This window comes from Papio anubis, chromosome 12, assembly GCF_008728515.1.
Source record: "Papio anubis isolate 15944 chromosome 12, Panubis1.0, whole genome shotgun sequence".
In the NCBI taxonomy this organism is placed as follows: domain Eukaryota; kingdom Metazoa; phylum Chordata; class Mammalia; order Primates; family Cercopithecidae; genus Papio; species Papio anubis.
The window spans coordinates 107,376,060-107,393,060 of NC_044987.1; the positions used below are offsets into that span (position 1 = coordinate 107,376,060).

Below are 17,001 nucleotides of genomic sequence, written 5' to 3' on the forward strand. Positions count from 1 at the left end.
AAAAGGCATCTAAACAGAAAAAGAATCAAACTATCTCTCTTTGTGGACAATATGATTCTATATCTAGAAAACTCCAGACTCTGCCAAAGGGCTCCTGAAACTGATAAATGACTTCAGTAAAGTTTTAAGTTACAAAATCAATATTCAAAAATTAGTAGCATTTTCATATACCAATAAAGTTCAAGCTGAAAGCCAAATTTAAGAATGCAATCCCATTTACACTAGCCACCAAAAAAATAATAAAATACTTACGAATACATCTAACCAAGGAGATGAAATATCTCTACAAAGAGAATTACAAAATATTACCCAAAGAAATCAGAATGACACAAACAAATGAAAAAGCAGTTCATGCTCATGGATAAGAATAATCAATATCATTAAAATGGCCATACTATCCCAAGCTATCTACAAATTCAATGCTATTTCTATCAAACTAGTGATGCCATTTTTTTACAGAATTAGAAAAACTATTCTAAAAGTTATATGAAACCACAAAAGAGCCCAAATAGCCAAAGCAATCCTTAGCAAAAAGAATAAAACTGGAGATATCACATTACCCATTTCAAAACATACTATAAGGCTACAGTAACCAAAACAGTGCGGTACTAGAACAAAAACAGAAACATAGACCCATGGAACAGAATAGAGAACCTAGAAACAAAGCTACACACATACAGCCATCTGATCTTCGATGAAGTCAACAGAAGTAAGCAATGGAGAAAGGACTTCATATTTAATAAATTGTGCTTGGATAACTGGCTAGCTAGCCATATGCCAAAAAATGAAACCAGACCCTACCTTTCACCAGACACAAAAACTAATTCAAGATAGGTTAAAGATTTAAATCTAAGGCCTCAAACTATAGAAATCCTAGAAGAAAACCAGGGAAATGCCATTCTGGATATCAGCCTTGGGAAATAATTTATGACTAAGTCTTCAAAAGCAATTGCAACAAAAACAACATTTGACAAGTAGGACCTAATTAAATTAAAGAGCTTCTGCACAGTTAATATATATATATGTGTGTGTGTGTGTGTATATATATATATATATATATATCAACAGAGTAAGCAGACAACCTACAAAATAGAAGAAAATATTCACAAACTATGCATCTAACAAGAGTCTAATATCCAGAATTTATAAGGAACTTAAACAACTCAACAAATATAAAAACAAATAACCCTATTAAAAAGTGGACAAAGGACATGAACAAACACTTCTCAAAAGATATACAATCAACTAACAAACATATGAAAACAATGCTTAACATCACTAATCACCAGAAAAATGCAAATCAAAACCACAGTGAGACAGCCATCACACACCAGTCAGAATGGCTATTATTAAAAAAGTCAAGAATAAAACCAATAGATGCTAGTGAGGCTGCAAAGAAAAGCCAATACTTACACACTGTTGTTGGGAATCTAAATTAGTTCAGTCACTGTGGAAAGTAGTATGTAGATTTCTGAAAGTACTTAAAACTATCATTCGACCAAGTAATCCCATTACTGGATATATACTGAAAAGAAAATATTTTTTTCTACCAAAAAGACACATGTGCTGGCATGTTCATCACAGCACTATTCACAATAGCAACAAAACAATCAACCTAAGTGCCCATCAATGGTGGATTGGGTAAAGAAAATGTGGTACATATATACCATGAAATACCACACCACCATAAAAATGAACAAATTCATATCCTTTGCAGTCACATGAATATAGCTAGAGATCATTATCCTAAGTGAATTAATGCAGGAACAGGAGAGCAAATATTGAATGTGCTCACTTATAAACGGGAGCTAAACATTGAGTACACAAGGACACAAAAATGGGAGCAATAAACACTAGGGACTCTAGGGTGCAAGGCAGCAAGTGGGGCAAGGGTTTAAAAACTAACTGTTGGGTACTATACTCACTACCTGGGAGACAGGATTGTTCATATCCCAAACTTCAGCATCATGCAATATACAAACTTGTGCATGAACTTCTGAATCTAAAATAAAAGTTGAAATTATAAAAAACAAAATAAAGAACACGCCTACATCATAAACCAATGCACTTATTTCCATAGATAAGCTGTTAAATTTTGGAAAATATAACAGAAATATTTCCTGGAGTTGAAAAATGCTTCACAGGAAATATTGACAACACAGTTTTAAAGTATCTGACTTCACCTTTAGAGCAAAAAGAAATGAAAGGAAAACCCTCTGTCTGTAAAGATAGTTTAGGGAGATGCCTAATTAAACAGGAAATGCTGTAACATCTTTCTATCTGATGGTTAATTTTTTTCTTTATTGGCTCTGAAAGATGGTGTGATCCATGCTGCCATGAGGAAAGATGAACATTCCCACCAACACAGAACATAAAGGTGAGCAGTCCAACTTGCTCAGCATTGGATCCCCAACATCCAGCATATTTAGCACTCTGTAGTTGATCAATAAACATCTGTTGGCTGGACATCTGTTGGCTCACACCTGTAATGCCAGCACTTTGGGAGGCTGAGGTGGGTGAATCACCTGAGGTCATGAGTTTGAGACCAGCCTAGCCAATATGGCTAAAATCTGTCTCTACGAAAAATACAAAAAATTAGCCAGGTATGGTGGTGTGCGCCTGTAGTCCCAGCTACTCAGGAGTCTGAGGCAGGAGAATCACTTGAGCCACGGAGGCAGAGGTTGTAGTGAGCCAAGATTGTCACTGCACTCCAGCCTGGACCACAGAGCGAGACTCTGTCTCAAAGAATAAGTAAACAAACAAACATATGTTGAAGGAATAAATGGACAAAAGAAAGCAGAAAGGAAAGACCATAAATCTAGACAGAGTGCTCTCAGTGGAGTTGAGAGGAGTCAGCTGCAGTTCAGTGCAGCTGTTTCTGGGTTGAAAAGTGAACCAGCAGCAAGAGCTTTGCCAAGCTTACTGGGTGAAGCAACTACTTGTAACAACATCGAAGAATGTTGTTGTAAATAAACACACAGAAAGTACATGTCTGTCATTTTATATGCAGAAGAGTAGAATAAAAGAGCAACAGGATACAGGTGACCAGGTCAATTCCTTCAGTGCCTCCGTGTCTTAGCATTATCAGTTTTTCAATACACAGTTTATGGAATAAAATATGTGAAATCAGCTTGGTAGCTTGAGCAAGATATCAGGGATCTCTAAGAATTGCTGGGTTTTTATTAGTAATGTTTTCTTTTTATTTGTATGTATGTGTCACAGAAGACACAAGGGCAGAATATCTAATGTTATACAGGAGTTATAGACACCAAGGAGCACGGGGGCAGAGCTATCACTTAACCCAGAGTAGTAGTGGGTAATTTTGGCAGTGGATGCATGTGTGGTGTCTCCATCACTCCCCACCAAGAAAACTATGTATTTTATGAATTAATCCTTAACATCTGGCATGATTATTTGCATAAATAACTTATTAGCACAGTTAAGAAAGAAGTCACACTGCTTTCAAGGATATTGGAGCTGTAATATCCTACTGCCAGTATCCTAATGCCAAAGACATTGATGCTCGATCTTCTATGAGGCAGAAGATAATGGTCATCTGCCACTACAGTAAAAGGGAAAGTGATTTTGGGGAATAGTAAACATAATAGTAAATCAGAATGATGCCAGGTGGTGTGGAATGGAGTTGAATAGTGCAATTCTCTAAGACTTAAATTAGGTGGCGGTCCTCATCATATCCTCATTTAACTCACCAGTCCAGGACCTACAAAATCCAAACAGATACTGGTAGAAAATTGACTACCACAATCTCAGCCAAGTGGAAGCACCAATCTCAGTCACTGTACCAGATGTGCAATTGTTACTGGAACAAACAGCCTCTAGTACTATGCCCTGGCACTACATTGGAAATACATTCTTTTCCACATGTATCAGGAAGCAAGTTCAGAAGCAAGATGCATTCTCTTAGCATAGATATCACGAAACATTCCCAATCATTCCCAGGGCTATCTGAACTCTCCTAAGCCACAGTGTAGCCTATTGGACCTTGACCATTAAAAAACCTGTAGAACATCACTCCACTCCACTTTAGACATGATTGGATCTGAGAAAGTGGAAGTTACAAGTTCCCTGTGCTAGTTTGTTACAGAAGCAATGGGAACAGAAAACTAGTGCAAACTTCATGAAAAATAATTGTACCATTGGTACTGCTTCTCTTCCAGTTAGAGGATTCCACCCCTTTCCCTGATGCTATATGTGATACAAAGTTCATCCCCAAATCTCTCTGCTGCTTGCAGAGTGGCCTGCTTCCCAGTCCCTATCAGGGTCTAATTCAAAAGTAACATAACATCTCTCCAGGAGAGTTCAAATTATTCGGTGAAATTCTGGGAAGCCTCTATACATTGATCAGGATCATCTGAAAACTTGCCGAGATCCCCCTTAATTTGTTTTAACTCTTAAAAGGAGAAGGGGACTTGGACCTGACTGAGGCAAAGTTCACCAGGCATCTGTTGGAGAGGCAAGAGTGAGACTGGTATTTGTCTATGGTGGGGATTTCTAAGCGGGGGCAAGTGTAAGGCCGAAGCTGGATAGGGAAGTCAGAGTGAACCCGGAGGAGCAGGGCTGGAAGGAGCTGGCTCCTCTGCTAGGGGTGCCTCTGGAATTTGTATTTTTAGTTTCCTTGGCTTGCCCCTTGCAGACTTTCCTGAGATGGCTAACATGAGGGCTGGATTAATCCTACACTGTCAGCAAAGGTCTGGGTTGTTCTGCAAGTTATAGAAAGCCTGAAAATATGGGGTCTCAGACCATCTGTCTGCACATCTACAGAAAAGGTAACACTGTGGGATGGTATTGAAATAAATTGTTCCTTCCTAAGGCAGACCCAGTCCTTCATAATTTCACCAAACCTCTGTGCAGAGGGCTATGAGGCATTTTTCTTCCAGATTCTGATGGTCAAAGCAGTCCCAGTGGTTTAGGATACACTCCAAAGGAATATAAGCAAAGGGTGGTGAAAAAAGCTGGTTGCCCATTTGGAAAGACAAGGAAATAGAGGTGACTCTCATTTCCCTTCCTTCTTTGAAGGAGACAGAAAACAAGTGTCCCCTTTTTCTCTTCCATCTTTTGTCACTGAGTCCTGGAGACCTTGGCAGGTGCCACCCATGGATGCCAATGTGACATGTACCCATGATGCAGGGAAGGCCTAGAGAATAGGAATTATTTGCCCTCACCTATGCCTCCATCCCCCCTACTGCTGGCAACCTTTGAGTTCCCTGGGGCTCATTTATGTTATGGAGCATGGCCTCCTTCCATGTGGTGGGGAGTTTAGTCAGCAGGAATTGGTCCTGCCCATTCACATTGTGCCTGTTGCCTGGCTTTGGATTCCTCAGATCTGGTTTTCCTTTCTAAGGATTCAGCCTGAAACCTGGAATCGAATCTGAGACAAAAAAAAAAAAAAGGTATTTCAGGGGCTGTCTGTATCTGTCTAGATGGTCTCAAATTAGCCCTGTTGAATTTGCAGTTATCAGCCAGCAGGGGTCGCTCCTCCATTATGTTTCCTATCATAAGCAGAGTGCTGGGGATAGGAACCCTCTCATTTAGAAAAGAAAAATACAGCTTAAGAGGCAAAAGTGGGAGGTCCTGGGGGAAAAACACCTTGCTCAGTGCAAATAGGTTCCTTTATCACTGTATCCTTCACCTGGTTCAGTCCAGGGTGACCTTCTTGGCCAGGGGAGGAAAAGTTCCATTGGCATGGCAGGTGGGAAGTGCTGGCCAGCTGGCCACATGAGGCCCCAGCAGCAGTTATGGTTTTCCCCCACCCTTGTGGCCATTGGGTATGGCTTATGAATGCTGTGGACACACCCAGGCACCCAAGCCAGGAAGGGGGTGGGCGAGGAGAAGTGGTGTCATATGCTGCACGTCTGTGGCTGTCAGGTTGAGGATAGAGTTGGTACCTCTAGGAATAAACAGAAACCACATTGTTCTGAATTTCACCTTTCATGGCTGAGCCAAATGCTCATTATATTTAGTATCATTGTTGCAGTCTGTAGCAAAACCCTTAACATTATAAGGGAAGAGATAAGGGGCATTTCAAACCTTGAGAGAAGTAAAGACACCAGGCAAAATCTGGGGGTCTTGGCCAACAGAGTTTAGTCTTGGGGCCTTCCAAAAAAAAAAAATGCATCCAGTTGCCCTAGAGCTTTACTCCAGTTCTGTGGTAGGTAGACATCTCTGAAGAGAAACATAGTCAAAGTTCTTTTTATCTGTAGGAAAGAGAGAGGTGGCAGGGTCTTGGAAAAGACACCGATCCGCATTTTAATTCACCTTTCTTTGTATCTCAGATGGAGCCCCAAATGAAATGGAAGAGTTCCCTGATTCCCCTTGCAGGATGTGCAATAAGGGTGTGACTTACAGTTTCGGTCACCACCACTGTTCAAACCCCTGATGGGAGGAAGAGGGGGAGCACACAGACAGTCAGGTGCAGGAGCTGGGGTAAGTGCTTTGAGCTCCGGCCCCACAGTAGTATCTAGGGTTGGCCCCAGTGTTACAGTGCTCTTTTAGCCTTGTCATCTGCAGATGGCTTAAGTGTTAACCAGTTCAAAGGACGCTCTGCCTTTTTGTGAGGGCACAGGGCCAGTGTGACAGCTTTCTGTATCCCAAGCTCTTGCCCAGCATCCCAGAAGAATTGGGTCACACACAAACTTGAAAAATGAATGCAGGGCTTTACTGAGTAGTGGAGGTAATTCTCAGCAAGATGGATGGGGAGCTGGAAAGGCAACGGAGTGGGAAGATGATCTTCCCCTGGAGTTTTGGCCATCCAGTGGCCAAACTCCCCTTCAACTGCCCCCAGTCGAATTCCTCTCAGCATTCAGATGTTCCTTCTCTTCTCTCTCTGCTGTGCCTCTCTTCCATTTGTCTTCTGTTGTCTCCTCATCTCCTTGTCTGCCTCTGGAGTCTGGGGTTCAGAACTTATATGGGTATAGCATAGGGGGGCATAGCAGGCCAAAAGGCCACTTTTTGGGTACAGAAACAGAAATTCCTGTTTTCACTTATTTCTGGTGGGTCTCCAGCCTTAAAGGTGGGGTCTTTGCCACTGCACTGCCCTCTTCTACCCAGTATTTCTCTGTCTCCTGTCCATATCACTATACTCACTACCTGGGTGATGGGATCATTCACATCCCAAACCTCAGCATCTTGCGACACACCCATATAACAAACCTGTGCATGAAACCTCAAATCTAGAATAAAAATTGAAATTATTAAAAAGTAAAGTGAAATAGGGAACATATTCACATTATAAACCAATGCTGTTTTTTTTTAAATAGGTAAGCTCTTTAATATTGGAAAATATAATAGAAATATCTCCTGGGGCTAAAAATTGCTTCCCAAGAGATACTGACACTATTAGTTTTAAAGTTTCTGATCACCATTCAAGCAGAAAGGAATTAAATGAAAACACTCTCTCTGTAAAGATAGTTAGGGAGATGCCAAATCACACAGAAAATGTTGTAACATTTTTCTAGAAGTTATCTGGTATTATCTAGATGTTATGAGTGGTTAATTAATTTCTTTCTTTATTGGCTCTGAATAATGGCGTGACTCATCCTGCCACCAGGAAAGATGAATGTGCTCACTAATATGGAACATGAAGGGGGGGAAAATATTTGTTCAACATTGGATTGCCAACATCCAGGATATTCTTAGCACATTGTAGTATCTGAATGAACATTTGTTGAAGAAATAAATGGACAAATGAAAGTGGAAAGGAGAGACCAGAAAATCTAGACAGAGCACTCTCACAGGAGTTGACAGTAGTCAGCTGCAGTCCAGCACAGCTGTTTCGCAGTTGAAAAGTGAGGCCGCAACAAGAGCTTTGCTGAGCTTACTGGGTGAAGCAACTGCCTATAACAACATTGAACAGTGTTATTGTAAATAAACACACAGAAAGTACATGTCTGTCATTTTATATGCAGAAAAGTAGAATAAAAGAGCAACAGGATACAGGTGAGCAGGTTAATTCCCTCAGCTCTTCAACGTCTTAACGTTATCAGTTTTTCAATACACAGCTTATGGAATAAAATATGTGAAACCAGCCTGGTAGCTTGAGCAAGCTATCAGGAACCTCCAAGGATTGTTGGGTTTTTATTAGTAATGTTTCCTTTTGATTTTTGAGGTCAAGTTTGTGGGTATGTATGTGTGTGTGTATGTGCCACAGAAGACATATGGGCAGAAGGATCTAATGCAATACAGGAAGTATAGACACCAAGAAGAACATGGGCAGAGCTGTCACTTAGCCTAGAGGAGTAGTCGGTAATCTTGGCAGTGGATGCATGTGTGATGTCTCCATCATTCCTCACCAGAACTATTACACATTTCATAGATTAATCCTCAACACCTGACACATGATTCTTTGCATAGATAATTTAACAGTACAGTTAAGAAAGAAGTCAGGCTGCTGCCAAGGATATTGGTTCTACTGCCAATATCGTACTGCCAAGGATATTGGTGCCCAATGTTCTATGAGGCAGAAGATAATGGTTATCTATCACTACAGTGAATGGGAAAGTGATTTGGGGGGGATGGCAAACATAACAGTACATCAGAATTATTCCAGATGGAGTGGAATGGAGTGGAATAGTGCCACTCTGTAATACTTAGATTAGATAGTGGTCCTCATCATATTGTTACAGGATCCTTGGGGTGTTGCTTTTCTGACCTGAAACCTCTGGCTAGCAGCACCTTTGCCTGAGTTTTGCTTGGGCCCACTGGGCTCATTCCACCAACTCAGTCTGGCAGGCGGCACTCAGCTTATGCTACCAGCCTGGATCCCACTCCTGCCAAGGGCAAGTCAGGTGTGGAGTGGTGAGGGGCATATGAGCAAGCATGGGGTCCAGCAACTGTGCAGTCAGACATGCGAGCTGCCGCAGCATGGGAGGAAACTCTAGGTGCTGGCACAGGAACTGGCTCTCTGTGAGGCTGTGTCTGGACCAGGCACACTGCAAGCAGCTTTCCTGGCTGGCACCAGGGAACTTAGTGGCACCTGGAAGCTTGGAGATGCCAGGCACCACAGGACCCCATAGAGGGAGGCACAGCCCTGGCTCAGGAAGCTCCTAAGTTTGTGCTCCCAAAGAGGCTGAACCTCTTCTTTCCTTCTCTTCACCCACCACATGGCAAGCAAGGGGCATGTTTCAGCTCCATTTGTGTAATAGCTTTTTTAGCTCCACTATTCAGTGGGTCCCGAATTCTTGTCCTGCGACCAGGAAAAATGTGGTTATATATTGGGGGAACCAGCCCCCAATATGTCAACATAGGTTCTTTTCTATTTTCCCTAAATGTTGGCTGGTCTGAGAAATAAAGGGAAAGAGTACAAAAGAAAGAAATTTTAAAGCAAGGTGTCCAGGGGAGACATCACGTGTCAGCAGGTTCTGTGATACCCCCTGAGCTGCAAAACCAGCAAGTTTTTATTATGGATTTCAAAAGGTGAGGGGTGTATGAATAGGGTGTGAGTCACAGAGATCACATGTTTCAAGGGCAATAAAATATCACAAGGCAAATGGGGGCAGAGCGAGATCACAGGACCAGGGCGAAATTAGAATTGCTGATGAAGTTTCATGTCCCACTGGGCATGCATTGTCATTGATAACATCTTATCAGGAGACAGGGTTTGAAAGCAGACAACAGGTCTGACTAAAATTTACTAGGCAGGAATTTCCTAATCCTAATAAGCCTGGGGGCACTACAGGAGACCAAGGTTTATTTCATCCCTATCTACAACTGTATAAGACAGACACTCCCAGAGTGGCCATTTTAGAGACCTCCCCCTGGGAATGCATTCTCTTTCTCAGGACTGCTCCTTGCTGAGAAAAAGAATTCAGCAATATTTCTCCTACTCACTTTTGTAAGAAGAGAAATATGACTCTGTTCTGTCTGACCCCTCAGGCAGTCAGGCCCAGTGGTTATCTCCCTTGTTCCCTGAAAATCACAGCCATCCTGTTCCTTTTGGATGCCCAGATTTCATATTGTTCAAACACACATGCTCTACAAACAATTTGTGCAGATAATGCAATCATCCCAGGATCCTGAGGCGACATACATCCTTAGCTTACAAAGATGACGGGATTAAGAGATTAAAGTAAAAACAGGCATAGGAAATTATAAGAATATTGTTTGGGGAAGTGATAAATGTCCATGAATCTTCACAATTTACGTTCAGAGATTGCAGTAAAGACAGGCAGGCCGGGCGCAGTGGCTCAAGCCTGTAATCCCAGCACTTTGGGAGGCCGAGACGGGCGGATCACGAGGTCAGAAAATCGAGACCATCCTGGCTAACACAGTGAAACCCCGTCTCTACTAAAAAAAATACAAAAAACTAGCCGGGCGAGGTGGTGGACGCCTGTAGTCCCAGCTACTCGGGAGGCTGAGGCAGGAGAATGGCGTGAACCCGGGAGGCGGAGCTTGCAGTGAGCTGAGATCCATCCAGCCACTGCACTCCAGCCTGGGCGACAGAGCGAGACTCCGTCTCAAAAAAAAAAAAAAAAAAAAAAAAAAAAAAAAAAAGACAGGCATAAGAAATTATAAAAGTATTAATTTGGGGTACTAATAAATGTCCATGAAATCTTCACAATTTATGTTCTTCTGCTGCGGCTTCAGCCGGTCCCTCCATTCGGGTTCCCTGACTTCCGGCAACAGGTATGCAGAGAAATGGAGGGTGAGCAAGATACAGAGGAGCTTTATTGAGCAATAGAACAGTTCACAGCAGACTCGCATGGGGTAGTACCTTTCTGCAGCCAGGGTGTCCTGATGAGAGTTCAGATCCTAGCATAGAGGAGACCCTGGAGTGGGAAGCTTCTCTCTGCAGCAGGTTATCTGGTTGTCTTCCCAGCTTTCAGCAGATAGAAGGCTCTCGAGTGGGCAGCTTCTCTCTCCTGGTGGTCATCCTGACGTGTCCTGCTATCAGCAGAGAGGGTAGCTGCTCTCTGCACCTGGTTGTCCCATCATCTGCCAAGCTCTAGCTGAGCCCAGGACTTTTATGGGCCTCAGACGGGAGAAAGGGCATGCTGATTGGTCCATGGGCAGCCATGGGTAGGCCCAGAAAATACACCACAAGACCCCCCCTGGTCAGTGGGAGTTGCAGCCCAGTCCAAGCCTTCTGGCCCTCCCTGGCCTGAACATGGGGTGTACCCTTCTGCCCAGGAATCTGGCTGCATCCTGCTGCCATTCATAACCCCTGGACTTGGCACTGACTTTGCTCTGAGATCAGAGTGGGCACCCACAGCAGGGAGAAGCCAGGCAGCAAAAGCAGGCACTTCCAAGCCTGCTAGGTACGTAGGGCCTTCCTGGGACCTCAAGAGTGAAGGGATGCCTGAGTCTGCAGCTGTGGTTTGGGTGGTTGCAGCTGTACAGGGTTGGGGGGAGAAGCCAGGGATCCTGCCCTCTCCATGGAGTGAGAGGCCCTTTGCAGCCATGGTTTGGGCAGCAGCAATGACACCCAGGGAGCTCTCACCCTAATTCGAAAGGGGCAGGGCTCCCGCTTGTCCCCAGCTTCCGCTGGCTCCACAGAACATGTAGCCCCAGCCACACCTCCCTGCTGCAGCTGGTGTGATGGAAGCAGCTGGCCATCAGGAGTGGCTGCTGCCATCAATATCCCCAATTAATCCACCAGTCCAGGAACTATGCCACACCAATTATGGCAGGAAATAGACTATTACAATCTTAGTCTAATGGAAGCACCAATCTAGTTGCCATCCCAGATGTGCAATTGTTACTGGAGCAAACAGCCTCTGGAAGTATTCACTGGCACGAATTTGGAAATGTTTTCTTTTCCACACTTATCAGGAAGCAAGTTCAGAAGCAATGTACATTCTCCGAGCATAGCTATCAGCAGATTCCCCAAAATTCCCAGGGCTATCTGAACTCTCCTCAGCCACAGTGTAGCCTATGGGACCTTGATCATCTGGAAAACTGTAGAACATTGCTCTGGTTCACTATAGTGATGACGTCATTGGACCTGAGGAAGAGGAAGTAGCAAGTATTCTGTAGCAGTAAGTACTCTGTCGTAGTTTGTTACAGAAGCAGCAGGAATAGGAAACTACTGCAATACTTATGAAAACTAACTGTACCAAATAACCTGCACAAAGTGTATAGCAATATTGTGTATAGTAGAAAAATCTGGAAACTACTCCAACATCCATTGGCAGAATGTCCTACAAAGCAGACACCAAGATGGGACTACATATGCAAACATTTTGTTAGGGGGATGCCTATGTAAAAGGTAATAGGGAAGACAGTGAGAAAAGCTAAGAAAGATGCAACTCAGACCCCAAGTCAAGAAGAGAGGAAGAGAAGGTGGAGCAGAAGCATGTGAGACGGTCATGAAGTAGAAGCACAATTCAGCAAAGTTACTGAGAAATCCTTGAACCAAAATGGACTGACAAAGGAGTCCTGTGTCTCCCAGCTATGGGTCTACCTTCGAATCCATTCTGCACACAGACATTAGCAAGGAGCAGCCCACGGGAAGTGCGGTATCAGAAAAACTACTACAAGGGATTTCAAAGTGAGAAGCTGAGATCCTGGGTCGTTTACACTCCTGAAGGAGATCTACAGATTCATTCACGTGGCTGCTACACAGATGAAGGGATAAATTAATTAGATTTTAATCACGTAATGGAATATTCTGCACAGTGAAAATGAATGAGCCACTGCTACAACAACACAACAGATAAGTTTTAGTACTGTTGATTTTTTTTTTTAAAAATCACAGAATAAAACAGAAGAAATGTTTCATTAACTTAGTAACAGGCAAACTAGAAAGTATATGCTTCAGGGGTGCGTGTGTGTGTGTATGTGTGTGTCTGTGTGTGTGTGTAAAGCTATAAATCAAAAAATAAAAGAATACAAAGAAACATTCATAATGTTGCTATTTGCAGGTAAAGATGAGGGTAAGCAAATGCAAAGTACAGAGAAAGAGTACAGTGGTAAGTATATATTGTAGATAATTTTTGAGACTTTGGACTGGATTATTCACTTAATAAATTACTATGTAATTAATATTAAGTGGGGCTATGCATGGGCCAATGGCAACAGTGTGTCATGAAGCAGGGTGATGATGAATCCATTTCTCTGCACATTGTTATCATATGTTTAACTAAAATAAAATTTCAAAATGTTCAGAAAGTTGGGTGCTTTCTAAGAGACTTCTTATTGTACAAAATAGGCTATGATTTTACATTGAACATCCTCAGGGAGACTATGTACCCACCTAACCACTGCTGTCACCCCCAGAATCAGGTCATTCAGGAGTCAGTATGTGAAAGGAAAATTCTTTGACAGGCTAGCCGTAATCCAAAGCAAAACAAATGCTAGATTGCCCCTTTAGTTAATTCAATCAAATTCCATTTTCAGTGGTAGAGTGTGGATCAGAAAGATTAGATCTAACAGCTAACACTTATATTTAAATTTTATACTAAATGCCATCAGTCTTAATTTCTGAAGTGCTCAATAAGAAAGAAAAAAAAAAACGCTAGTTTTGTATGCCCTTCTTTGGAAAATTTTAGGCCTGAGTAAGAGGAAGTGGCAATTGCTCTGCAGTAGTTTGTTCAGGAGCAATAGGAACAGGAAACTACTGCAATATACATGAAAAATAATTGTACCAAGTAACACATACAATAAAGTTTATAGCAATGTTGTGCATAATACAAAATACTGCCTCATTCTTTTTCATGAGGCAAAAAGGGGGCAATTCAAGGTATCAATTTAAAAACAGAATACTTTCTCGGAGGGCAACATATATAACATAATTCACATAAAATAAAAAAGTCATTCTTCATAGAAATATGAAAAGATATCCAACCTGGCTCATATGAGAAAAGGACAAACAAATTATTTTTCACCTATAAAAATGACAAATTTTATATAAGTTTTGTAATAATCTGTTAGAATTTGGAGAAATAGTCTCTAGGTTTGATAGAAGTGGTATAAACTAGTAGAGCTTCTTGAGGGTAGCTGGGTAATAAGTATCAAAAGTTATCATTATCATACCCTTTACTCAGTTTCCTCTCCAAAACACCTTTTATGCCTACAGATATATTCACAATAATATTTACAGTAACATTGTTTGTATTAGTAAAAGATTGGAAACAATCTAAATGTCAAACAATGGGGGAACAGTATGATTAAACAGATTAATAAATGCAACTGTTCAATAAAATATAATACAAACATTAAAAAGAGTGAGGCTTCTCTTTTCATACTGATGGAGACAAATCACCCAAAAACATTAAGTGAAATGAAAGCTGAGCAATGTGAATAATACATCGTCTTTTGTTGTGGGAGTGAACAAAGAACATGAATATAATATGTTTTCAAATGCACTGCAAGGCTTGTATATCTGGAAGAATAATAGGAGCTTGTAACAATGGTGATCTCCAGGGAAGGAAACTGAAGATTAGAAATCTAGGGATGAAGGTGGACATGGTTTTTACTATATACACTTTTATACTTCTGAATTTACCATTTGGTTTGTTATTCATCACCCACCCAAAAAAAGAGAAGGTGGGGTAAGAAGAAATAAAAGCAGGAAGAAAGGAAATAAAGCGGGGAGAAATGGAGGAAGAATAAAAGAGAGGGAGGGAAGAAGGTTAATAGCAAATTATCAATAGCGGGGCAAAAAGTCCCTGATGGCATTAAAACAAGAATTTTGTTCCCCCTGGAGAGCTTAACTTTGCTTCAGCAGAAAATTAACTAGCAAACATTGTTTTTCCCAATTACATCTGAGCCCCTGAAACCTCAGGTTCTCCAGGGAGTGGGTATTGATCTCTTATACCCCAGCTATGTACTTGCTGATGAGGAGGAACTGAAAAGAGAGACCGTGATCAGCAATCAGTGCCAGTTGCAGAAAGAGAACATGTAGGCAACCTCAAAGTAAGTAAAACAAAGCAAATAGCATTTTTTTCAAAATCTGCCATGTACCATGCCAGTGCATGGTGAAAATTTTAGAGCAAAAGATTAGCCAAAGCCCCAGAATGTTTCACCTCAAAACCAGGAGGAATGACTTCATCCCTAGTGATTTACTGAAAATAAAGGGATGGGTTTGATTCAGTCTGAGTATCACCTGGAAAATAACATGAATGAACAAATGATTGAATGAATAAACTGATTGCTCAATTAACCAATCAATATAATATGCCTTTAATGAATTATTTGCATTGTTATTAAAGTCATTTGCTGGGCATACCTTCCATGCCCAGCCCTGTGCTGGGAAATTTACATAAATTTACATAAATCTACTCACTTAAACCTCACATCACTGCACAATAGACTTTACTTTTTCTTCTTCATTTTTTAACTTTTTATTATGAAATATTTATAGATTCACAGGAAGTTCCAAAGGTAATAGGGAAAGGGATCAAATATCCTTCATATACTTTTTCCTCAAGGGTTCAATCTTACATAATTACAATATGACATCAAAACAGAATTTTGATACTGGGACAGTTGTGTATACAGCTCTATGTCATTTCATACGTGTGTAGATTTATAGAGCTACCACTGCAGTGAAGATACAGACTTGATGATCACAGATCTCAGATTCTACAGGTCTCCTTTGTACCCCTTCTGGTCACACCATGCCCCTCCTCTTACCACCCCAACGTCTAGCCATCACCAATCTGTTCTCTATGTCTATAATTGTATCATTTTCATAATGCTTTGTAAATGGAATCATATAGTATATGTCCTCTTGATGTTGGCTTTTTTACACTCAGAATAATGCCCTTGATAGTCATCCGAGCTGCTGCATGTATCAATAGTTTATTTCTCTTTATTTTTGGAAATATTCCATAGTATGGATGTAATAAAATTGTTAAATCACTCATTTACTGTAGGGCATTTGATTGTTTGCAGATTTTGGCTACTACAAATGAAAATGTTATAAAAAAATTTGTACAGGTTTCATGTGAATATAAGTTTTATGCAAATATAATTGCCCACAAGTCCAAGGACTGGGTTGTATGGTAAGTGTATGTCTAGCAGCTTTTTACAAAACTGCCAAACTATTTTCCAGAGTGACCACCATTTTCACCAGCAATGTATGAGAGATCCAGTTACTCTGAGTCTTTCCCAGCATTTGCTATTGTCACTGTTTTTTTATTTTAGCCATTCTGTAGTGACATCTCACACGTAGTGTAGTGATACCACATTTTGTTCTTACTTTGCATTTCCCTAATGGCTAATGATGTTGGACACCTTTTCATGTGCTTATTTACCATCCATATAGCCCTTTTTGGTAAAATGTCTGTTCATGTCATTCAGGCATTTTCTAATTTGATGTTGTTGTTGTTGTTGTTGTTGTTGATGATGTTGTTTGGGAGTTCTTTATATTCTCTAAATACATGTCCTTTATCACATATGTTGTTTGAAAATATTTTCTTCCAGTGTAGGGTGCTTTTTCGTTCTCTTCACTGGGTCTTTAACAGAGCAAAAGTTTCCATTTTAATGAGATCCAATTGTTGAATTTTTGAAGAGGGGATTGTGCTTTTTATATCATGTCTAAGAATTCTTCACAACACCTCTCCTAAAAATTTTGCCCTAAACATTTTGTCTTAGATTACTCTCTAAAAGTTTTATGGTTTTATGTTTTACATTTAAAGCTAAGATTCATGTTGAGTTAATTCTTACATAAGGTATGAGTTTTAGGTTTGGGTTCATGTTTTTGTCTATGAATATCCAGTTGTCTCAGCACTATTTTCTAAAATGCCTTCCTCCATTGAACTGAACCTGCTCAAAAATCAAATGACTGCACGTGTGTGGATCTATTTGTGGATTCACTATTTTGCTCCATCTTTGTATCTATCTTTCCACCAATTCCACAGTGTTAACTATTGTAGATAGAGAAAAAATATCGGTGTTAGGTAAAGTGAGTCATCTCATTTTCTTCTTTGTTTTCAGAATCGTATTAGCTATTCTTCTTTTCTCTTCCCTATAAATTTAGAATATTCTTGTTCACACGCTAAAAATACTATGCGGAGATATTGATTGCATTTGTGTTAAACC

At 40.9% G+C, this 17,001-nt stretch overlaps 1 protein-coding gene across 2 annotated transcripts in view; it reads right to left on the bottom strand.

The window, feature by feature from the left end:
• Positions 1-17,001, bottom strand: part of LOC101026984 (olfactory receptor 9G4) — a 209,144-nt gene that overhangs the window by 148,692 nt on the left and 43,451 nt on the right. Inside the window, exon 2 of one of the 2 annotated variants that reach the window (XR_002516982.2) lies at positions 10,549-10,902. The exons of the other annotated variant lie outside the window; for it this stretch is intronic. The gene's annotated coding sequence lies outside the window, so the exon portion shown is untranslated. Of the gene's footprint in view, positions 1-10,548; positions 10,903-17,001 lie in introns of those variants that run through there. 2 annotated transcript variants of the gene reach the window in all.